Below are 20,844 nucleotides of genomic sequence, written 5' to 3'. Positions count from 1 at the left end.
TGACTAGGTTCGTGCAACAAAACGCACAATTCTAGAGAATGATACGATGTGTTTGCGATCAACGGTTTTGCGTTCAATCCTGATCGCATGTAGCTGTCACACGCAGATACCTCACAAACGATGCCGGATGTGCGTCACTTACAACTTGACCCCAACGACGGATTGTGAGATATATTGAAGCGTGTGTAGCGGGCTTAAGAAACTCAAATGAAGGCTCTCATAGACTAACATTAAGAGAGATAGTGAGTGTTAGCAGTTCCTTCCAGCCAGTCATAACTGTGGTCACATGATGTAGGCAAGGAAATGGACCAGTGCTGGAACCAGTAGAAGAAAAAAACCATTAGTAAGTATTTTATAGAAACAGGGAACATACATTACATACAATACTCCAGTGATGAAATAAAAAAAATACCCCAGAGTGGTACTTACATGGAAAATACTCCTAAAATAGCATAGTATTGGTTATTGCTTTGTTCAGGTTCAAAACTTCAGAACAGATTTACTTCTATGGACTAAAATAAAGACAGCATAAAACTAGAATAGAAAGAAAAATGGTTAATGAACCGTTCTCCATAGACTCCAATGTTGAAAAAAACAGATCGGTTAGAAATCAGTTATTGAACAATGGATAAAAAGTTGTGTTTGAACTACAGTTTTGCCAATGGATCTCTGCAAGATCCTTTCCAACAGATGATTACTGGACTACTGAACTCAGCCTAAGGCCCCCTTCACACGTCCGTGAAAAACACGCACGTGTGTTACGGGCCGTTTTTCGGGTCCGTGTCCCGTTTTTGTGTCCGTTTTTATGGTCCGTGTTGCATCTGTGTGAATTGCGTATGCTAGCCGTGTTGTGTGTAGAACGTCCGTGGTCCCTGGTGCTTTGGCAAATCAGGGTAATAAGGAGTTAATGGCAGCCCATAGCTGCCACTAAATCCTATTACCCCGATTTGCCAAAGCACCAGGGCAAATCGCGAAGAGCCGGGTACAGTCCCAGAACTGTCGCATCTAATGTATGCGGCAATTCTGGGCGGCTGCTGACTGATATTGTTAAAGTGGGGGGCTCCCCATAACGTGGAGCTCCCCATCCTGAGAATACCAGCCTTCAGCCGTATGGCTTTATCGGTCTGGTATTAAAATTGGGGGGGACCGCACGCCGTTTTTTTTAATTATTTATTTATTTTACTGCACAGTATAGACACGCCCACCAGCTGCTGTGATTGGGTGCAGTGAGACACCTGTCACTCAGCGTGGGGGCGTGTCTCACTGCAACCAATCATAGGCGCCGGTGGGCGGGGAAAGCAGGGAATACGAGATTGTTTAATGAGCGGCCGGCTTTTTCAAAATAGTAAAAGCCGCCGCAGCAGTGTGAATGCCATGCAGCGCCGCGCCGGTGATCGGGGAACGGTGAGTATGAGAGAGGGGGGGAAACTGACCGACAGACTGTGAGAGAGGGACAGACAGACAGAGAGACCGACAGAGAGACCGACCGACGGACTCAGGGAGATTGACCGACATACACAGAAATAGAAAGAATGGCCGAGATCACTAGCAATAAAAACACCAAACGGACACGGACTATAGGTAGATGCATACGTGTTTACTAACGTGTGTGCACATACCCATAGACTTTCATTGTGTCCACGTGTGCGTGCTCCGTGCAGATAACGGACATGCATCCGTGCAAAACGCAAACCCATACGGATCACGGACACGCACACACGGACATAATGAAATAACGCACGTGTGACCACAATCATAGATTAACATTGGTGCATGTTTGTCTGTGTCTCCGGTATATACGGAAAAGGAACAAACACACACGTGTTTCACGGACGTGTGAAGGGGGCCTAAGGCCTGTTTCACACGTCAGTGATTCTAGTAGGTATGTGCTAGTTTTTATACTTACCAGAATCATGGACATACCCAGACCCATTAAAATCAAAGGGTCTGCACACATATCAGTGATTTTTCACTGATCGTGTTTCTGTGCGGCATACATGCATATCCATATTTGCCATACGGAGACATGTCCGTTTTTCCTGGCATCACTGATGTCCCACACACCACACTATGGTGTGCTCTGTGAAACACGTACCAGGAAAACACGGACATTGAAAATAGTAAACATTTTTATCTCACCTTCTCCAGCGCTGCTTGTTTCCAGCCACTGCTGCCTCTGCTTTAGATCCGACTCATTATGGCATGCATATTCATGAATGCAGGAACAGCCGACCCGGAAGTAGCTGCAGCGGAGGTCAGCGCCGGCCGGAAACACAGAAGAGTCGGAGAGTTCAGCACCAAGGACAGCAGGAGCGGGGACAGGTGATTTATCGCCATGTGCAATCACGAATAACAGAGCACATATCATAGATTGCACATGGATAACCCACAAGTGCCGTGAATCATGGCATACGGAGGGACATATGCATTTTTTACACGTCAGTGTTTTTCACTGATGTGTGAAACAGGCCTTAGATAGTTTTACTTTAGACTGGAATTTAACACTAAATTGTAGATATGCCATTAATACATTTGGGGAATTTTTGGATTCCACAGCTCTTTCTTTAGACACTTTCAGTGAGGCAAGAAAATAAAAAAAATCATCATCATGGGGTTATGTTTGAAAAAAAATATAAACAAATAATTGCAGTGGATTTATAACAAGTTGATATTCTGCTCTCATATACATATAAAATTTGCATGTAATGCGTGTAGATTTCATGGATATATATATATATATATATATATAAACTCCATGTTTCTCTACATCTATTGAAAATTTTTAAGGAATTCCCAGGGTAGTGATATAGTAGGAAGGCTTCTTTGTATTAAATAGATGTTGAGAAACCACTCAGAATGTTTCCGAAAGTAGACTCCCCCTTCATCCAGACGCAAAGTTTCTTCACAGCAAAGATATGAGGAACCTCGCTGTCATTGTTTCCACCACATTAATATGTCTTCTACAGTCAATTGGTATGCAGATTACTGAAACATTGCAATGTGTAGCTAGATTCTACATGGCAGGGAAATAGTTATTCCAATCTCTTTCATGTTGGTGGTAGGCAATCAGCGGTGGGTGGCTTCTCACAAGAGAACCCAAGAGCAAAAGAATGTATTAATTAAGAAAAAGACATGAAAGCATTAAAGGAGGGATGGAGGGCCGCTAACAGAACTTTGTATACATTATTTTGTTTTTCTCTTCCACAAATTGAGAGATTAACCGGCAGTCAATTGAAATGGCAGCCTGTATCATACCTTCCCTTGGTCTCACAGCATGGATAATAAATGCTGGGATCTAGCCAACCAGCCTTCTTTATCTCTCCCCTTATTGTTCCGGGCCACACATCCGTGAACCTTCAGCGTGTTATGTACTTAACCACGGTCAGGTTGATGTCATTATTTTCTTATTGTTGCCCGGCTCCCTGGGTGCTGCTCTCGCATTCACATGGAGTGGAGCTTGTGTGCTCTTTGTAGGTTAACCTTTTGAAAAGGAGATGCTCGACCACCTGCAAATTTAGCCCAAGGCTTTGACATTGCACTAGGCCGATTGGTACGCTTGAAAAAACACATTAGCCCCTCTTGTGCTATTTCATCTTTCTTCCTAATTCTGAATCAGGGCTGTAAGATAAATCTTATCTATGCCATAAGAAACCGCCTGATAGAGAACAGTTTTTCGAGGTCTCTTGGTACAGTTGCTTGGTTTGGCTAGGTCAATGTCTGCTTTGTCTATGTCTAAGTCTATGGTATTTGCCAGTTTATCTTTCTTCTGATCCATCTGTCTGCAGCGCTACCTAGCAGCAAGCAAGCAGCGGGCACTAAAAGTGAGATGTCAGATCTATGGGGGAAAGTGGTTCTCTGCATGATACACAGGCACATTTAGCTTGTACAACAATATTGTGTAAAAATTGGTCGGTTAGTAGAAAACAAGCTACATCCTTCTCATTCCTCTGTGCTGACATGGAAGATCCACAAATGCTTCTCTTTAATCCATAACTGACAGAATACATCTAAGAAAATGTTAATTAACTCCTCTTGACACCAGATGCAGTTAATTTGCTACCTGCCAGTCGAGAATCTCTGCTGTTTTATTAGGTAAGGTGATATTTATTGCTTGATATCATTAACATTCCAGCTCTGGTTTTCTCATTTAACAACCTGCATCTCATATGTGTATTTTTCATGTGTCAGCAATGTTCTAATATACAATGAAGACCCCTATATAGGCTGATCAGGAAATCTGAAATATGGCAACTAATTCAATTACACTGGATAACCTGAGGATATCACTGGGGCATTCGCTCACCAACTGCAGCCAATCCACCATAATGTACAAATCTACTATTAACACTTTGCTTACTTTTATTTGCAAATATTACTTATTACAGATCAAACTCATCACAATGAAGTTTAATTAAAGTAAACAAATTAACATTTCTAATATGTAATATATATATATATATATATATAAATATTTGTATATGTGTGTATATGTGTGTGTATATATATATATATATATAAAATAAAAATATATCTATATGCCGCATATATGGTGTGTGTGTGTATATATCTATCTCTATATATATATATATATATATAATGTACATATGTTTATATATATATTTTATATATATATATATATATATATATATATATATATTATATATATATATATATATAAAATTTATTATTTTTTTATTTATTTATATATTTATTTATTTTTTGCTACATTGCAAATGCCTTATATGCAGATGTAGCAGAGGCGATTGTGTAACACATGTTGCCTTCTCCATGTCTCACTACTTTGAGCCAAATATATTTTGCTCTGCTATGTACACAGTCTCAACTCTACTGTATCTGCATTATTATTATTATTATTATTATTATTATTATTATTTATTACTAATCACACAAGTGCAAGTATATACTTTGATTGCCTTAAAGTAAATAAAGTCACAGTTCAATAACAACCACGTATAGTAAAAAAATAAAGAAAAGATGCATGAAGGATTGATTCTTCTTTTAAGTATCCTCTTCCATTGTAAAGCAGGTTACTCCTTGCTCATGCCTACTGACAAAATTACAGCAGCACTGAGTACGTGCGAGCATATCAAATAGTCTGACAAACCGATAATAGGCTGACATGAATTAGATTATTAGGTTGTCAACATATATTGTGGAGTGGCGTTTTGCCAGAATGTTATCAATCTTGTGTGTTGTGTGTGGTTACTACTCTGTGCAGGTTATACTGTAATGTGCAATTACTCCATCCACTATGTGATATAACTCTGAGTACTATGCTGATGTATTACTACTGAGAACATATAGTATGGAATAGCAATGTATAGGTAGGGTACAGATTTTCATTGTTTCAACTGTCAGCTTTATTACCCCAATTTTCACACTGAATGAACTGAAGAGTAGTCTATATACTAAAATATCTTACAGCATACTACAAATATTCTGCATATTCTGCATGTGCACAATATTATTAATTCATTAACTTATTGAATTGTAATATATTACTGTTTGACATAGAGATTGAAAAATAGATAAATAGATGCATGGATGTAAAGATAAATTATGGTATGATACATCCATAGAAGTTGATTGCGTGATAGATAAATAGAAAAATTATATGGTGATGCATAGATAAAAAATAACATGACCAGATAGAAAGATGATGGATAGAAGGATAGACAGATAGATAATAGATAGATAAATAAATAGATAGATGGTTAAAAGTAGGCAGCATTCTAAATAAAGGGTATAAAAAAGTGTGGGTACTTTAATGACCTATATTAATGCCTTAAGATGAGTCAGTAAAGTACATTCACTTTTTTCTACAGTATATTTGGCAGTATGCCTGTTTTTTTCTCTATTTCATTCAAAGGACCTGAGGTACCTGTCCAGGGAGCATGCAATCAATTTTCCATGGTGCTACTGTCTTTAGAAAGATAGATAGATAGATAGATAGATAGATAGAGATAATAGATAGATAGATAGATAAAGATAATAGATAGATGGATAGACAGATAATGGATAGATAGATAATAGATAGATAGATAGATAAAGATAATAGATAGATGGATAGATAGATAATGGATAGATAGATAATAGATAGATAGATAATAGATAGATAAATGGATAGAGATAGATTAGATAGAGCAAGAGATAGTAGAAGATAGACAAATAGATAGATAAATAGATAAAGAGATAGATGATGAATAGATAGAAAGTCAAATCATTCAGACATGCAGTTTCCATGCATTAGTTTGAAAGACAGCAACAAGTGCTTTTCTTTTGAAATCCTTGAAAAATATATATATTTCTAGAAAAGTCTGCAGAATCTGAGAGTTGTGATCCAGCTGCTAGCAATTTGACTGTAAATGTTCATCTCCCATATTTTGGCTTTTGCATCATTTAATGGCTTGTATAAAAATAATAAGCCCATCTGTGTGGACAATGCTGGTGAATAATAAAAATCTCATTCATGCTTGGTTTTTTTTGTGACTTGCAACAACAGATTATTCATTCTGGGGACACTTGATTCAGTAAGGCTGTGGTTTGTTAGATGGTGACCTAGTGCAAGACATTATCAAATCTTGGAAATGACAGCCCAAATGACTGCTTAATTTTATCAAAAAGATCAAATAAAGAGACACACGTTCAAATCCCTGCCCCCTTCTCCACACATCAACCCTGACATACTGGACCCCTTCTATTGTGAAAGTGGAAATATATGTGAGTTATGAACTTACATTATTAAATTGAGGGTGCATCATACACTTTGTATGTGTGTATGTGTATCTATCTAAATCTATGTGTGTATATATATATATATATATATATATATATATATATACTTATACGCACACGTGCGCGCACATATATATATATATATATATATATATATATATATAATCATATATACATACACACATATACATGCATGATGCATGTACATATATGTGTGTGTATATATATATATATATAGTTATTTAAATATAAATATATATATATAATAATATGCCAGTCTGCACACCCACATGTATGTATGTATGTATGTGTATATATATATATATCTATCTATCTCTCTCTCTCTCTTTATATATATATATATATATATATATATATATATATATATATATATATATATATATATATATATAATTAGATGGATATATTTTTTATATAGATATATATATATACATACATACACATCCATATACCCATAAACCGAGGTACGATTTGAACTCTTTTAACAAAGGTAATACTCTGAGCACAAAAGCAGTCCAATTTCTCCAAACCTTATACTTCCTTTTAAACCATAGTCATTTTGTTAGATATTGAAAATGTCTTGATTCAGTTGTCTTGCTGTTTTGGGCCTGTCTAGCCCCCTGCCGAGGTAATAAGGATGAGAGTTCCTGCTGAGCTCTGAAGAATACCATTTCAAGGCTGCCACATAGCTGGCAGCTTTTATTTATAGAACCAGGAAAATGAACGGGTATTAGTGTCCAAACATTTTAGAATGCTCTTGTGGCCATGCACAAAGGGACTGATTTGCAGCAAATTTCCACTTATTTTCCAGAAGTATTTACCTTGTAGAAGCTTGGATGATCACTGTAATGACTGGGAGAAGGGGGAAAAAGTGACCATTTCTTTTTTTTTTTTCTTAAATGTGCATGAGTCTTAACCCATCTGGTACCAAAAGTTATAAGCATCACGTTTCTTAGTATGTCTCAATGTCCTCAGTGAAAGTATTGAAGGGTAGCTCCATCTACAGAGGGTACTTTGGATAACATAATTCTTGAGAAAACTATTCAATGGTGTAATGTTATTAGTGAAATTTCATGCTTTGGCAGATTTCCAAAAATGTTGAGTTGGACACATAGGAAATTCACAGCCTATAAAGTGCAATACACAACCTATATATAGAGCTAGGGCAAAACCTTGGGGGTGTTTATTTTGTGTAGTATCTTTATATTATTAGAAACTTCTTATTGGATAAAAAGGTTGATCACTTTGGAAAACCTGCAATCATTCCTGTTTTTGCTCTGATTCTTCCTGCCCTAATTTTCAGATGGTGTGCTACAAGAATCAGAAGTGCAATCAGGCTTTTTCTCAGATGGAGGAATTACTTACCTAGTGGGCATATGGCTAGTAGGGAAATGTTAGGCTACTTTCCCACAATGAGTTTTTGGTAAGTTTTTGACGCTGTGTATTTTCGCTGCTCAAAAACTCAGTCTTATGCCGGCGTCACACGGGACAATCTATTGTGCGATCACATGAGCGATCGTACCCGCCCCCGTCGTTTGTGCGTCATGGGCAATTAGTTCCCATGGCGCACAAAGTCGTTAAAGCCCCATCACACGTAGTTACCTCCCAGACGACGTCGCTGTGGGCAGCGAACATCCTCTTCCTGAAGGGGGAGAGACGTTTGGAGTCACAGCGACGTCACACAGCGGCCGCCCAATAGAAGCGGAGGGGCAGAGATGAGCGGGATGTAACATCCCGCCCACTTCCTTCCTTCCGCATTGCCTGTGGGATGCAGGTAAGCTGCAGTTCATCATTCCCGGGGTGTCACATAGAGCGATGTGTGCTGCCTCGGGAACAATGAACAACCGGAGCACAGAAGGAGGACCGACATTTTGAAAATGAACGACGTGTCAACGAGCAACGATAAGGTGAGTATTTTTGCTCGTTCACAGTCGTTCGACTGTGCGTCACTAACGGATGTGCGTCACTAACGACATGACCCCAATGACATATCACCCGATATATCGTACGGTGTGACGCCCCCATTAGGCTATGTGTCCACAGGACAACGTACCCCCAGGTTTTGCCGCGGAAAACCCTTGGATTTATCTGGATTTTCCAGATAAATCCGCAGATTTGCGGAAGTACAGACACTCCCCATGTTATCCTATGGAATTTAGGGAGTGATGTGTCCATGCTGCAGTATGTGTGGCTGTGGAATATGCTGTGGATTTCCCGCAGCCGCACGTAACTGCATGTCAATTATTCATGTAGAAATATCTGCGGATGTCCAGCCTTTCCACTATGGAGATACAGGGCTGGAATACCGCAGGTACAGTTAGGTCCAGAAATATTTGGACAGTGACACAATTTTCGCGAGTTGGGTTCTGCATGCCACCACATTGGATTTGAAATGAAACCTCTACAACAGAATTCAAGTCCAGATTGTAACGTTTAATTTGAAGGTTTGAACAAAAATATCTGATAGAAATTGTAGGAATTGTACACATTTCTTTACAAACACTCCACATTTTAGGAGGTCAAAAGTAATTGGACAAATAAACCAAACCCAAACAAAATATTTTTATTTTCAATATTTTGTTGCGAATCCTTTGGAGGCAATCACTGCCTTAAGTCTGGAACCCATGGACATCACCAAACGCTGGGTTTCCTCCTTCTTAATGCTTTGCCAGGCCTTTACAGCCGCAGCCTTCAGGTCTTGCTTGTTTGTGGGTCTTTCCGTCTTAAGTCTGGATTTGAGCAAGTGAAATGCATGCTCAATTGGGTTAAGATCTGGTGATTGACTTGGCCATTGCAGAATGTTCCACTTTTTTGCACTCATGAACTCCTGGGTAGCTTTGGCTGTATGCTTGGGGTCATTGTCCATCTGTACTATGAAGCGCCGTCCAATCAACTTTGCGGCATTTGGCTGAATCTGGGCTGAAAATATATCCCGGTACACTTCAGAATTCATCCGGCTACTCTTGTCTGCTGTTATGTCATCAATAAACACAAGTGACCCAGTGCCATTGAAAGCCATGCCTATCCATGCCATCACGTTGCCTCCACCATGTTTTACAGAGGATGTGGTGTGCCTTGGATCATGTGCCGTTCCCTTTCTTCTCCAAACTTTTTTCTTCCCATCATTCTGGTACAGGTTGATCTTGGTCTCATCTGTCCATAGAATACTTTTCCAGAACTGAGCTGGCTTCATGAGGTGTTTTTCAGCAAATTTAACTCTGGCCTGTCTATTTTTGGAATTGATGAATGGTTTGCATCTAGATGTGAACCCTTTGTATTTACTTTCATGGAGTCTTCTCTTTACTGTTGACTTAGAGACAGATACACCTACTTCACTGAGAGTGTTCTGGACTTCAGTTGATGCTGTGAACGGGTTCTTCTTCACCAAAGAAAGTATGCGGCGATCATCCACCACTGTTGTCATCCGTGGACGCCCAGGCCTTTTTGAGTTCCCAAGCTCACCAGTCAATTCCTTTTTTCTCAGAATGTACCCGACTGTTGATTTTGCTACTCCAAGCATGTCTGCTGTCTCTCTGATGGATTTTTTCTTTTTTTTCAGCCTCAGGATGTTCTGCTTCACCTCAATTGAGAGTTCCTTAGACCGCATGTTGTCTGGTCACAGCAACAGCTTCCAAATGCAAAACCACACACCTGTAATCAACCCCAGACCTTTTAACTACTTCATTGATTACAGGTTAACGAGGGAGACGCCTTCAGAGTTAATTGCAGCCCTTAGAGTCCCTTGTCCAATTACTTTTGGTCCCTTGAAAAAGAGGAGGCTATGCATTACAGAGCTATGATTCCTAAACCCTTTCTCTGATTTGGATGTGAAAACTCTCATATTGCAGCTGGGAGTGTGCACTTTCAGCCCATATTATATATATAATTGTATTTCTGAACATGTTTTTGTAAACAGCTAAAATAACAAAACTTGTGTCGCTGTCCAAATATTTCTGGACCTAACTGTATTTCCGCACTTGTTCTGCAGGTTTACCGCAACAAAAATGCTCAAAACACACAGTAATGGATAGCTGCGATTCCGGGGAGCAGCTGCAGTAAACCTGCGGACAAACCTGCTGCAAAGTCCGCAGGTACATTGTCCCGTGGGCAGATAGCCTAAAAGTTCCAGCAAAGTGGATGGGATTTCTAAAAATATAGTATAAAATACATAATATAATATAGATTTTCCTCATAGAATAGATTTTCCCCATAGACACAGATACAGAAAAAATGCAGGTAAAAACACACATGTATTTGTAGGTTGTTTCCACCTAACATGCATGTAATCCATAGATAACTATATCTGTACATTTTTATCAAAGCCAAATACCAAGGATTATCAAAAACAAAGTATCTTTATTTAAAATATGACATAGTAAACAGAAACTGCGATATTAAAGCATGGAAAAAACTCAAGTAACCTAATTTACATAATAGGGGCATAAATTCCACATCATCAAAATCTTACCATCGTGTGATCGTAACCTTACAAGTGAGCCAATGAGAACACTGATACTCCACACTCATATGAAACTCCCCTTTATATAGGTTTATATGGTAAAGGAATGCTAAAGGATATCCTAATGCAGAGTGTCTAACAAGAAATGCCATTATTATATATGTGGTATGATTTCGGAACATTTTTGGCCACACTTTAATCAAGTTTAATCAAGTTTAATAGGCTAATTTCAGTAGGGCAGTAAATAAGGGCAGCATTAGTCATAAGTCTGACCGTGCTGAATCCTAGGGGCCCTTAAGGATTAGTGCCAAGTCAGATTTTTTTTTGCTCAGGCCCAGGACTCCAATGGTTAATGCCTCTTTGCCATATCATTTTGTGTACATATATTTATCACATTGGCCAAGTAGTGCACTAGCGTCAGGGATGTGAAAGGGGTGGACATATCATTGATGCAACCTATGCAGTCATACAGGGGCCCAAGAGGTTGGGGGCCCATTTCAACTTCCAAAACAGGTGGAATTGTGAATTTTGATGAGTTATTGGACTGAAAAGGGCCTTTTTCTGTCTGTGTCTGCCAGTGGCTTGTGATGTCAAGCCATATTTGCCATTAGGCCGGAGTCACACTTTCGAGTGACTCATTCATAACTCGCAACTCGCATAACTATCGTGACTCGCATAACTCGCATCACATCACCCGGCACGGCCTGCCGCTCTCCAGACAGGAACGTCTTAGCTGCATACAAATACATGTGGGAAGCCATGCCGCGTGATGCAATACGAGACTCATGCGAGTCACTTGCAAGATAGACTCAGGCCTAACTATACCTCCTTGAGCAATCATGACCAGGATCTTATCAGCTTAAACATTCTCATGCCCCTTTGCCAGCAGCCAATTATATTATATTATATTATATATATATATATATATATATATATAGATATACAGTATGTGTGTATATATATATATATATATATATACATACAGTATATATATATGTGTATACTGTACATGTGTATGTATATATATATATATATATATATATATATACACACAGGTACAGTATATACATATATATACTGTGTGTATATATATATATATATATATATATATTTATCATTTTTTTTTAAGGTGCGAATAGACAGCCATGTACAAACACAAGTCAGTATTTCAAAAAGTAAAGGAAGATTTATTACACTGCTATAAAAGAGGTCTACTCCCGCAATAAAAATCTACAAACCAAAATTTGTGAATAAAATTCTATTAATTGAAGTGTTCTATCTACTGCACCAGGGTCAGGCCGTTCATTGTAAGTGTGAAAGATTGAAGTGCTTGATGATTCCCAAAATATTTGAAAGTCCACGGGCCTAGTGAATGGTTAATAATATGTCTTTCCTGTATTGGGGACAAATATAACATTTTATGTAAAAAATCCCATTCCTACATTAGGTGTAAAGAACAATCTACATTACAGAATGATTCTGCTAATTTCAGTTCTGCCTATTGCTCCGATGCAACTAAGGAAGGAGGTCAAATATCTGACAATTCTGTTGCTGAAGATCTACAGTTTCTGCCTCTAATATTACTATGGGATCCACATTGGTAGGATTTGCTGCCCAGAATAAATTCATAAGGAAATTTATACTAAATTGCAATGATTTTTGTTGTGGACTTGCTGCTGCACATAACAAAAAAAAAATTAAATAAAAACTTATAAACTTTTCACCAAGCCAATGTTCTGCCACTGCCATGCTTCATGTCCCTTGGTCTTAAAGCAGTCTGTTCATCTGGCCCCATGAATGTCGCGCTGACACATGTGACCATAGTATTTTGTGATTTGCTGCGGTCATATCTGTACAACACAACATTGCTGGAGATCAGAAAATAGAAAGACTTGAGGGTGAAGGAAGTGTCGACACGAAAGCCGCAGAAGATTGGTAAGGCAAATAATAACTTTTTAAGTCAAATAGCCAAAGCTGTGGATTCTACTGCAGCTCTGCACAAAATCCGCAACGTAAGGAACTGATTGAGAATTTCTACTTCCACATTCAAGTCAACAGGGAAAAAAACAGATCTGTACCCTGTCGGAATTAAAATGCTGCTGATATAGTATTCCATGTACATACTGGAATGAAACTTAAGGCCCTATTCACACGTTGAGTATTTGGTCAGTATTTTACTTTAGGATTTGTAACCAAAACCAGAGATGGGTAGAAAATACAGAAGTGGTGCATGTATTTCTATTATACTTTTCCTCTAATTGACCCACACCTGGTTTTGGCTCACAAATACCGAGGTAAAAAACTGACCAAATATAAAACATGTGAACATGGCCAATGGTCATCTCTTGTTATGCTTGAACATTATTTCCAGCCTTATCTACTTTTTGGATAATATAAAATAATGCCTGTGGCTGGAAAACACTTCTGATCTCCATGTATCTCTGCGTGCAGTGAAGGCAGGTAACTGATGATTTCACCCTTTCATGTAACTTGTCAGATTTAAACTGTCTGACCTCACGGAAAAGGAATTAGACAAGTGATTATAACCACATTGCCCCACCGATCAATATATATGACTTTTTCCAAGTTGCTTCTAAACCACAACCCCTGTATAAGTCTTGTTGTTCTATTAATTAATGAGATTGTGGCTGCGCTTCATCTCGCTTACACATATCCACTTTCTTCAGGCAGTAATGCTGCTGTCTGTCACCTTTAATGAATTGTATCAAAGATAAGAATAATGTTTTGAAATAATATTGCGCCACAGTATTGACATGTATTGTAATGTGAATTGTGTTGTGCGTTTTTTTGTAAATTATATGGTAATTTGATGTAATGTAATGTATGCTTGTGTAGTGTATAATTTACAGTAAGATAATATGTTAGAATGTATATTGCATAGCACTTATATAGGAAGTTACGCGGCTATAGTGTAAGCATTCGTTAATTGTTGGAACAAGCCCACAATGGTAGAGGGTAGCTAATAGGGTAAGAAATTAAAATTGATCCTTCTAGAAAAGGGAGTGAAGATATAGTGAGGGCTAAATACAGATAGTCTGTAGTTTGTGAAGGACGCAAACAGTGGGTGATTTGCGGTAGGAAATGAAGATAGTAGACTGGAGTCCAGATAATGGGATCCTTAAGTACTGACTGAGATACCAAAAGCTAAAGAACACTAAAGCTGGTGTCACACATAACAACGACGACAACGACGTCGCTGCTACGTCACCATTTTCTGTGACGTTGCAGCGACGTCCCGTCGCTGTCGCTGTGTGTGACATCCAGCAACGACCTGGCCCCTGCTGTGAGGTCGCCGGTCGTTGCTGAATGTCCAGCTTCATTTTTTGGTCGTCACTCTCCCGCTGTGACACACACATCGCTGTGTGTGACAGCGAGAGAGCGACGAAATGAAGCGATCAGGAGCCGGCACTGGCAGCTGCGGTAAGCTGTAACCAGCGTAAACATCGGGTAACCAAGGGAAGACCTTTCCCTGGTTACCCGATGTTTACGCTGGTTACCAGCCTCCGCTCTTGCTGCCAGTGCCGGCTCCTGCACTGTGACATGTGGCTGCAGTACGCATCGGGTAATTAACCCGATGTATACTGTAGCAAGGAGAGCAAGGAGCCAGCGCTAAGCAGTGCACGCGGCTCCCTGCTCTCTGCACTGTGACATGTAGCTGCAGCACACATCGGGTTAATTAACCCGATGTGTGCTGCAGGAGAGCAAGGAGCCAGCGCTAAGCGCGGCTCCCTGCTCTCTGAACTGTGACATGTAGCTGCAGCACACATCGGGTTAATTAACCCGATGTGTGCTGCAGGAGAGCAAGGAGCCAGCGCTAAGCGCGGCTCCCTGCTCTATGAACATGTAGCACAGCGACCTTATGATCGCTGCTTCTGCTGTGTTTGACAGCTAAGCAGCGATCATAACAGCGACTTACAAGGTCGCTGTTACGTCACCGAAAATGGTGACGTAACAGCGACGTCGTTGTCGCTGTCGTTTAGTGTGACACCAGCTTAAGACTAGAGATTGGCCTACATACGGAGTGGCCCCAAATAGAAGCGTTTTGAGAAAAGGACTTTAGCGACTAGGCTCAAGTCTGAACGGAGTGAGGCATGAACAGAGTTGACATTTCTAACAGAATCTCCCCAGCTTTCCGAGAACAAAAAGATCGTACTTGGCATTAGTGGCTACCCAGTACCTCCCCTCCTCTATGAGGAGAAGAGACGTGGACACAGAAGCGTCCGAGAGCACAAGGCTGTACTCTGGCCATGGTGACAGAACCCTTAACCCACTGCTCTATAAAGAGACCGGAGCCGCTGTAAGGGAAGGTGACCATCATAAATTGGTCTGTAGCTTTAGACTGGGTTGTGCTAGTACTCAAAGGACCAGTGAGATTGGAAACAACCCACTTGGAGCTGAGAATGTGTCTGGGTTTGCCTTGCACAATTGAAACATACTGAAAGCTATTTACCCGCTATCTCGTGTGTAAAATTGACCATTGAGTAAAATATAGGGATGATTGAATTCCAAAATATCCGCTTCAACGAATATCCGATGAATAGGTCGCCACTATTCATGTATTCGAGAATATTCGGCACTCAATGTACGTCTAAGGAAAACCCGAATAATTTAACGGTGAGCTGTGGTGACTGAGGGAAAGGCTGAAATGGATGGGAAAAGGCAGAAACAGTATGGACACAGCCTGTAGAAGGTGCGTGACTGCATTTCTGGTGTCTTGGAATAACGTGCTCAGAGCAGCACGCGGTTTTCACATAGTCGCCAGAACAGCTCTCAAACCAAATTGCTTTTTTGACAGAGAACGCAGGTCTTTCGGTCTCTCCCTCTCCCCCTATCTCATACTCACCGATCACTGACCGATCACCGACGCGGCGCTGCACGGCTGTCACACTGCTCTGGCGGCTTCTGCAGCTTTTGAAAATGCTGGCCGCTCATCATTCAATCTCGTATTCCCTGCTTCCCCTGCCCACCAGCACCTTTGATTGGTTGCATGCAGACATGCCCCCATAGAACACCGCTGCTCTTGTGAGCTCCACGCAGCAACTGAAGTGAGCCGCGTGATCAGTGGTGACATCACTCAGGTTACCCGTGGCCACCGCTTTCAGGTGGAGGTCTCCAGCTGGCCGTGGGTAACCTAAATGACGGCACTGCTGATCGCGCGGCTCACTTCCGTCACTCAGGGGATTTGTGGTCACCGGTGAGTTCTTCACCAGGGATCGCAAATCTGGCTGCGGCACACACACACAGAGCGATGATAATGAAGTCGCAGCATTTTGCATGCATTTTGAATGCATTTTGGATACATTTTTTTGACAGGCGGGCCCACTCGGCTCTGCTACATCCCCATAGAGCATGGCTGGCCGTGAAACAGAGCTGCCAGAGACTTACTGAGCGCAGCTATGAGCAGTGATGTTACTAAGTTTATCTGTGGTCAAAGCTTTAGGTTCCAATGGTACCCCACCTGTGACAGCATGTAAGCTGACCTCAGATGACCTCATTGAACTCTGTGACCTCACCTCAGGTGAAACCTGCATCTCTTGGCAGAAATCCGCCTTTTTGTCAAGAGATGCAGATTTAGTGCTGAATTTTGCTGTCATATTGCTGCAGCAAATCTGCATCTCCAGGCAAAAAATAAATAGATCAAAACAAAGTGCGGTATTGATGTGATTTTTTTTGCCAGGAGATGCAAATTTTGTGCAGGAATATGGTGTATAAATTTCAGCACCAAATCTGCATCTCGTGGTAAAAAATGAGCTTGAAATATTGGATTGCCCCAATGTAAAACTATAAAGAATCGTCCATTTGCAATTCTTTTCTCATGCGATATCGGCATGTGAAAAAAATCGCAGCACGCTATGTTTGGCAGCGAGTCTCAGCTTACTCACATCCATACAAGTCTATGGGTGCTTCTGAAACATCATACTGCACTCGCATGTCATCCTAGAGTAGTGCGATATATGCAGAAACGGACCGCACAACAACCTGAGCTGAGGGTCTATAGCATATTGCTTTCAATGCTCTCATATTGGAAACAATGCAAAAGTGAAGCTGAGGCCTTAGAGCAGTATTGCACTAGAGATTAGTATTGCACTATGATATCGTTGAGCTTTTTTCACAAGGTGGTATTAGAGATTAATAAACAAGTTGGTATTAGAACTAATTAAACCAGCCAGTGTTAGAGCTGTTTGCATCAGGTGTTACTCAAGCTGTTTACATCAGGGTGTATTGAATCAAATTAAACCAAACCAGCTGGAATTTGCACCAGGCAGTATTAGACCTGTATTGCACTAGGTTATGTTAGGCTGCTTTCACACATCCGGCTTGAGCTCTGCGGCTCAATCCGGCTGTGCAAGCTATGCAACGGATGCGGTGAAAACACCGCATCCTTTGCATACGTTTTTCCTTTGCGGTCAGTCCGGTTTTTGCCGCTTGCGGCATGCTACTGAGCATGCGCAGTGGCAAAAACCGCATGCGGCGCCGGATGCGGTTATTACCGCATCGCGCCGCATCCGGCCGCCATAGGCATGCATTGAAAAATGCGCCGCATCGGCCGAATGCGGCGCGATACGTTTTTTTTTGCTGCACGAAAAAATGTGCCAGGCAACGTTCCATCCGGCCGCCGCACCGGCTAAATCTGCCGCATGCGGCAAAAACCTGATGGAACGCAAGGCCTTGCGGCACAATGCGGCACTAATGCAAGTCTATGCAGAAAAAACGCAACCGGCAGCAAAAAAAAAACGGTTGCGATTTTACTGCAAAGTGCCGGATTGTGCCGCATTGCAGAAACCGGAGGTGTGAAAGCAGCCTTAGAGCTGTTTGTTACAGGAGCTATTAGAGCTGTTTACACCATGAAGTATTAGTGCAGTATGGCACCAGGCTTTATTAGAGCTGGTAGCAGCAGGAGGTATTAGAGGTGATTCAGTAGGTGGTATAAGAGCTGATTAAAACAGTTGGTATTAGAGTTGTTTGCACCAGGCACTATTCGATCTGTTTGCACTCGGTGTTATTAGAGCAGATTAAAGCATCCGGTAATAGAGCTGTTTGCACCAGGATGTATTAGAGCAATATTGCACCAAATTATATTAGAGCTCTTTGCACCAGGCAGTATTAGAGGTGATTTAATAAGTCAATATTACAGCTTTTTGCACCAGGTAATATTAGACAAGATTTAATCAACTGACATTCGAGCTGTTTGTATCAGATGGTATTAGAACTGATTAAACCAACTGGTTTAAGAGCTATTTGCATCAGGTGGTAATAGAGCAGAATTGTACCCAGCAGTATTACATACCTCCCAACCGTCCGGGATACAGCGGATCACGATTTGCAGAGTTTGTCCCGTTACCCCGGGCGGGAGGTCTGTATCCCGTGGCTCCGCCCACCCACTCTCTCCCCGCCTTGCTGCTTTTCCCTCCTACCAGCCTAACACGTGACGTGAGCATTACAGAGCGGAGCGCGCTATCCGAAACTAGTCTCTGTCTGTGCTGCTGCTAAGGTATGAAAAATGAATCTCCCCAGCGCTGATTCCCTCTCCCCCCCGGCCCGGAGCCTGTGCTCCTCTAGCTGTTTCTCTGATTCCCGTGTGTTTGTGTCCTGATATATCGTGTGTGCCTGCAGCATTGAGAAGCAAACAGTGTTTGCATCGCAATGCTGCAGGCACACACGGTAGATCAGGACATTGGGGAGAGGACAGTGTACTTACCATTTGTTTCCTCTCCTGCAGGTGCACAGTACTGGCCGGTAGCATGCAAAGATAGAAGCATTGCCAATGCTTCTATCAGCTACCGACCACATGATCTCCTGCCTGGCATAACTGCTGCATCTAAGGCTGCTTTCACACTACGTTTATTTAACATGCGTCATGAACGTTTTTTTGCTGTAAAAGTGGATCCTGTTTTTACAAAGAAAAACGCATGTAAACGCATGTTATTTTACAGGATCCTGCCAAATGAAGTTTATGGGCGGGCATTGAAGTCATGTGATCGGGAGTGAGGGGAACTGAACATGATAGACTAGGAGCCGGCATCTGTCAGCGGCAGACGCTGGTAACCAAGGTAAACATCGGGTAACTAAGCGAAGTGCTTTACTTAGATACCCGATATTTACCTTGGTTGTGAGTGTCCGTAGCTGCCAGGAGCCGGGCTGCCTGCTCCCTGCACACGAAACTAAGGTAAACATCGGGTAACTAAGCGAAATGCTTTGCTTGGTTACCCGATATAAACCTTGGTTACGAGCGTCCGCCGCTCTCAGGTGGGGGAAAGAGAGAGGAGAGAGAGGGAGGGGGAGAGAGGGAGGGGGAGAGAGAGACTGATCACGCCAGGCTGGTTTCTGGGCATGCTCAGTAGAGCAAGCAGGTTACTGTCTATCAGCATGACAGCGTTCACATGCGTTTGCAGGCAGTATAGTCAGGATCCAGTGAAAAAGAGTATTTGGACGCAGTTCAAAAACGCTACTTGTAGCAAGTCGCTGGATCCTCACGCAAATGCATGTGAACGCATGTTGACGCGAGTCCATTGCAAATGCATTGAAATGAAAACGCATTTGCACTGGATCCATTTTTGCGTTAAAAAAACGTTCATGACGCATGTTAAAAAAACCTAGTGTGAAAGCAGCCTTAGGCTAAGTTCACACATCAGTTTTTTCCAATCAGGCACAATCCAGTTTGTGCCTGATGCAAAGGATCCGTCTCAGATTGTGAAAAAACTGATGCGACGGATCAGTTTTTTGTTTTTTTTTTATGCTGAGAGAGAGAGAGACCCCACCATCACCGCACACACGCAGGTACTACCTCACACGCCTCATCACTGCACACGTCGGCACTACCCAGCACGCATAATCACTGCACACACAGGCACTACCCCGCACGCATCATCACCGCACAACCCTGCACTACCGCACGCATTATCACCGCACACGCCGGCATACCCTGCACGCATCATCACCGCACACAACCCGGCATTACCTCAGTGACGTCACCACTGACAGCGCGACTTCCTTCAGTTGCTGCGTGGAGCTGATAGAGAGAGGCGGTGTTCTACTGCCATTCCTGTCAGTTTCATGTAGCAGAGCTGAGAGCATCGCGGGACCTCTGTGGATTACGTCTGACCTGGAGGGGTATTTGGGGATTTTAATAAAATGGTGAAAGAGGGTGTTTTTTTGTCTTTTATTCCAAATAAAGTATTTTTTTGGGTGTATGTGTTTATTTACTTTCACTTACAGGTTAATCATTGGGGGTGTCTCATAGACGCCTGCGATGATTAACCCCTTATTACCCCGATTGCCACCGCACCAGGGAATTCGGGATGAGCCGGGTAGAGTCCCGGGACTGTCGCATCTAATGGATGCGGCAATTTTGGGCGGCTGCTGGCTGATATTTTTAGGCTGGGGGGCTCCCCATAACGTGGAGCTCCCCATCCTGGGAATACCAGCCTTCGGCCATGTGGCTTTATCTTGGCTGGTATCAAAATTGGGAGGGAACCGCATGACGGTTTTTTTTAATTATTTATTTATTTATTTTACTGCACAATATAGACCCGATGTGATTGGTTGCAGTGAGACAGCTGTCACTCAGTGTGGGGGCGTGTCTGACT

This window comes from Anomaloglossus baeobatrachus, chromosome 4 (assembly GCF_048569485.1).
Source record: "Anomaloglossus baeobatrachus isolate aAnoBae1 chromosome 4, aAnoBae1.hap1, whole genome shotgun sequence".
NCBI classification, from domain to species: domain Eukaryota; kingdom Metazoa; phylum Chordata; class Amphibia; order Anura; family Aromobatidae; genus Anomaloglossus; species Anomaloglossus baeobatrachus.
This window is presented reverse-complemented; position numbering follows the sequence as displayed.